Below are 5,359 nucleotides of genomic sequence, written 5' to 3'. Positions count from 1 at the left end.
TACATGTTTTATATTTCCTGGTCTAGTTTCAGGGTGCAAACTTGAATTCCCTTTTATTGTTTAATGTGCAGAATGAGAGGCTGCTATACCTAAGCCTGTTCCAAACTGGAATATGCGTAAGATCCAGGGGGAACTTGCTAAAGAAATGCATAGTCCTGGGCCTTTCCCTGGGATCTCCTTTTGTTCGTCTGTGGTGCCGCCCAGGAAGCTGCATCATGGCAACTAGTCCCAGGAGACTGTTCTATAGGTGTTCAGAGAGCACAGGGGGAAAAAAACAAAAACAAAAACAAACTGCTTTAGACTTCTCTCCTTGGGGGTTATTACCCCAAACTCAGACATTTCCTTCTTCATCATGTCTTTGTTGACCACCCTTACCTGACTCTATACCTCAGTTCTGAGATTCTCCTGCCTCTGGGAACTTATACTTTTTAAACTCCATTTCACAAATAAGCAAGTGAGAGACAAGAACAGAAAGGGGTAGGGGACAGAGGAAAGACACAAAGACATACACACACACACACAGGAGAGGGAGGGAGGGAAAGACAAAGTTCTGTTGACATGGTTTGAGCTTCTGAGATACACCTATACCTGAAGCCACCAACCCACGCACTTTGTAGTTACATGAGCTAACGAGTGCTTTTCTGGGTTTACTAAGCAGGTGACAGGAGAACGGAATGAATCACTCTTTGTTTCCCCCTAGTAAAGGAAAACAGATAAATGTGCATAATACTATTGTTAAATAAAATGACCCAACCCCACTTATCCTGCCTGTATGAGGTAGAGCCAGTCTGGCCCTCTGCGTTCTCATCACCACCATTAATATTGTGTCAATCTAATTTTGTGGTTTAATTTCCCAGAGTTCTGTGTCCCAGGGAGCCATAAGTAAATAGTTGATAGTTGTGGTTCCTCTAGGATGATCATATCAGAAGTAAATTCTGTTTTATATATTAAAACAGAAATTGTGTTAACTCACCATCTTTATGTTTCCAATATCAGCTGCTGATTGACAGAAAAAGCACTGTTGAAGCAAATTCTAAAGTGTCTCACTGGTTTGAGTTTTCATGCCAGAGGCTATGGGGAAAAAAGGAAGCGAGTCAATGGAACCAGTTGCCTTGTTGTAGCTGTGTAGCTTTTTATGGCAGATTAGAACTGGGAATCCAGCAGGGGTCTCTTACAAATGTAAAACAGTGAGGGGCTCTTTGTGTGTCTTACTCTCTCCAAAAAGCTTTTTCAAAATGTCTTGCTTTCTTCCTTTGTGCTTTAATATTGGATCCTATGTTCCCTGGGATCTCAGTGGCCTGAATTTCCATTATAAGCTTCTGGTTTTTGTTCTTGGATACCAAATTGGGTTTTTTTTGGAGACAGAAATGGGATTGAAAGCTGGTCCATAGACCCAGAACTTTCCCTGCCTGGTTTAGGGCTGTTCACTCCTTTTTCATAGAGTCTGGAATAGGCTCAGCAGAGCATCAACCAAGCTTCCTGAGGCCACAATTCAACAGCTATCCCAGTGCCAAGCTCTGTGTTCAGTGCTTCACAGCCATCTTCTCCTCTGATTTTCACAACCAGCCTTTTAGGTTGTCCTTCAGCCCATTTATCAGATGAAGAAGACCAAGCTCTCAGAGGCTAATTTTTCCAATGTAACAGAGTGAGCAAGTGGCAGAGATTGGATGTGAGGCCAGCTCTATGGATCTCCAAAGCCTGAGAGCTTTGCCAACAAGCCCGGAGGAGCAAAAATGAGCCAGCATTTAAGAACAGAGGGTGGCAAACCATAGCCTGGAGGCTGAACCTGACCACACGTGTCATTCACAGATCACCATGGTCCATTCCTTCTGCAACAAAAGAAGTGAGTTGTGACAAAGAATGTATGGCCAACAGGGTTAATAGAGCCAAAAATGTGTCCTATGTGCCCTTAAAAGGAAAATTTTAGCAACCTTTGGTTTAGAACATTGAATTAGGGAATCAGTGTGACTTAAAAGTTATGTCCCCTTGCTAGCTGTGTGCCCTCAGTTTTTCTCATGGACATCTTGGGGATCCTAGGACCACTGGCCACAGTCTGGCTGGTGAAAATCAAGTGAAATAATTGTGTTTCAGCCATGCACCTGGCACAGTGGTCAGCACCTCAATGAAAACTAAGCTCCCGTTTGCCCCATGAAACTATAGAATATGCAATGCAGCAGGAGCCTGTACTAATTTCCACTGGCAGAAAAAGGGGCCTGACTGAAGCCTTGGTTAAGGAATTAGGTGAAGGACAACCTCAGCTATCAAACCGGCCCTTCTGGAAGGCTTGAGGCTCTGGAGCTAGGTCTCAGAGCCGTTTAATCCCTCCCCTGCCAGACCCTCCTGGATGTCCAGTCTCTGGAGGTGGGTTCTGAAGAATACTTAAGAATCAAGTTGAATCTAAGTTGTTCGTTAAAAAAGACATTGGGGTTTTTGTTTGTTTATTTTTGTTCTTTTCCCCTTCTTTTAGCCCAATAAGAAAGGTGGCTATTGAAAAATTAAATGGGTCAACCAGGAATCTATTATTTCATTGATACGATAGGAATTCACATGAATAGCTTCTCTTAACACCAATGAAAGCAAAGCAAATAGATGGTTTTCCTTATTGCAAAGGTCAAAAGCAAGTTTTTTTTGTTTTTTTTTATCCTCTGTATTTTAAAGTTATCAGCGATGATTACAATTAGGTATGAACTGAGTGGGATATGCTGAATGCATTTTCATGCCAGCGTCCTTTCCTGCTTCTTCAAACACGAAGGCTGTCTCTAAAAATACCGCAGAGCTCCAGTTGAGCTCACTGGAGGCCACACAGGGGCTCTTTGTGATAATGCTAATAAGAAATCACAACGATACTTCTCTCTTAACACAGCCCAGGGTGGTATCCCACTGAAAATTATCTCACATGAATACTGTGTCAGCTCCATGCGACATCGGAGACAGCCCAGAGTTACAGGAAAGAAACTCACTATGTGAATGTGTTGTCCTCCCAACACCATCACCCTCAGTTTTCCACACCAACTTGTTCAAGCCAAGAGGAGAAATTGTGAGCTCAGTGATATATTGAATGCTTAACTCAACTTCATTAACTAGAGCTAAATGCTAACACACACTGTACCAGCTTCCAGCACAAATTAGCATCCATAATAAAGCATATAATTAGCCACATACCTTAATACGCTCCATGATGAATAAGCCCCTAAGAGCCCCAGGATTGCTCTTTGATTTTCCCACAAGCCTCTCGTCTATCAGCCAAATGAGTATCTGAATTGACAAGGTTCTGGACAAATTCATCCAAAGTCAATAATGGAAGGACAAGTTGCGTTATCTGTTTCCCTGCCCTCGGAAGGCCCACAGGCATTGAAGCACGAAGTCAGGGGAGAAGTGGAAACAAATGCAAAGTTTTCCTGGCTACCTGCCCTCAAGCCCTGGTTCGTGAGCACCAAGAGCCTTGGGTACAATCAATGTGGGCACTGGCATCTCCAGAAATGTCCATCTTCATCAGGACCCTGGCATCTGGCTGGCTGGACACTTACAAAGGACTGGCAAATCTGCCAACCCCACCAATCCTCACTGAGAGAGGTTAAAGGATCGCCCCTGAAGGGTAGCAGATGTGCCACCCCAAAACGTACCACACTGACATGTGAAATCAAGGTCCAGCAGACTCAGGAAAAGCTTCTCCCCTCTCCCGTTAACTGCCTAAAAGAACCCACAAATGGAGCCTGTGCCAGGAAGACAGCTCTTACCAGACAGAAACTTTTTGAACCAGAGACTTCCCTGAATGATAGGGTAACCTTTCTTTACCAAACATCTCTTTTCACCTTCCCATGAACTGCTTTCTCCCCTTTGACGTCCCCAGACCCCGACCCCTTCTTTTAAGCTCCAGATGGTTATATAAGCTGCCTCAATTTTCTGGCTGCCTTTGAGTCTCCTATCTTTGTGGGGTTCCTGTAGGTACATTCATGATTAAATTTGGTTTTCTCCCGCTAAACTATCTTTTTATTACAGGGGGGTTTCCAGCCAAGAACCTAGAGGAGTAGAGGGAATATTATTTTTGCCCCATATACACAGTCCAAAGGTGTATACGGGGCAATGCTTGAATATGAGCCAAAAATGTCAAATGCAGTTTCTTTCAGATCAGCCCTCGCTGAGCACCTACTCTGTGCTATCATCTGCTGTGCTAACGTTTGGGCTCCCTCCCACACGTGCCGGCAGTGCATTTTCCGACTGTGAGTCTGTACCTTTGTCTCTCCACCTGTTTCTCTGTTCTTGCTCCTCACTCACCACCCTAGGCCAAACCACTGTCACTTCTGGCCTGATTTCAGTGACAGACTCCTAGCCCCTTCTCCCAGATTCCATGCTTGTTCTCTTATAATTTATCCTCCACATTTTAGCCAGATTCTCACTAAAATGAATTCATCAGCCAGAGCCCATCATTTCTCACTTAAAACCACTGAATGGTCATCTACTGTACACAGAATAAAACCCAAATACAACTTTCTCTAGGGTCTCGCCCCTGCCATCCTCTCTAACCCGTGCTCTCTCTTTCCTCACCAACTTCCCCCTTTCCTAGATGGCTTTTCCTTTTTGTAATCTCAAATACACCAAGCTTTCTCCTTCCCCAGTGCCTTTTCATTTTCTACTTTCCTCTGCCTAGAATGTTCTTTTCTCGATTCTAGCCATAGGTGGTTTTCTCTCAAGGCTCTAGTCTCCGCTGAAACACTGCCTCCCTCCAAAGGCCCTCACTGTTCACAGTTTAACATGAGTTTCGCTGGTGCCATCCTCTTGTTTCTCCCCTCCCTCTTGTCACATTCGGAAAACATCATGTTTACGTGCACACACCTTCTGCCTCACTAGAACGCAAGCTTCGTGAGGGCAAAGAATTGACTGTTATTTATTCTATATCCATAGCACCTGGCAAAGGGGCACGTAGTAAACTATGAATAAGAACATACTGATTGGATAAATAAGTGAGGAACTCACAGTATGACACCAGTACAGCATCCCCTGTATTCTAATAGCAGTACAGTATCCTCTTTTATCCCACGGCTGCCGCCACACGTTAACTGGGATACAGACTTCTTCTAAAGGACAGAGACACTGCATGACTGAACTAAACAAATGTCCTCAAAATAACAAGCATTCCCATGTCTTTTCTCCAGGACTGAAAAGCCACAGCAATGCATCCAGACTAAGTGGTGTATTTATAAAGTGGACAAGCTCCTGTGCTTGTCATGGGTGACATTGTAGCAACCACTCTTCATTTGCTAAGAAAGCCTCAAGGATCCCTAATACAATGGACAGACCAAGGGAAGAGGCTGACAACGGAATATGTGAGGGTATAAAAAGACCTGATCTTTATGGTAAA

Source organism: Rhinolophus sinicus, linkage group LG10 (assembly GCF_036562045.2).
Source record: "Rhinolophus sinicus isolate RSC01 linkage group LG10, ASM3656204v1, whole genome shotgun sequence".
Taxonomy (NCBI): domain Eukaryota; kingdom Metazoa; phylum Chordata; class Mammalia; order Chiroptera; family Rhinolophidae; genus Rhinolophus; species Rhinolophus sinicus.
This window is presented reverse-complemented; position numbering follows the sequence as displayed.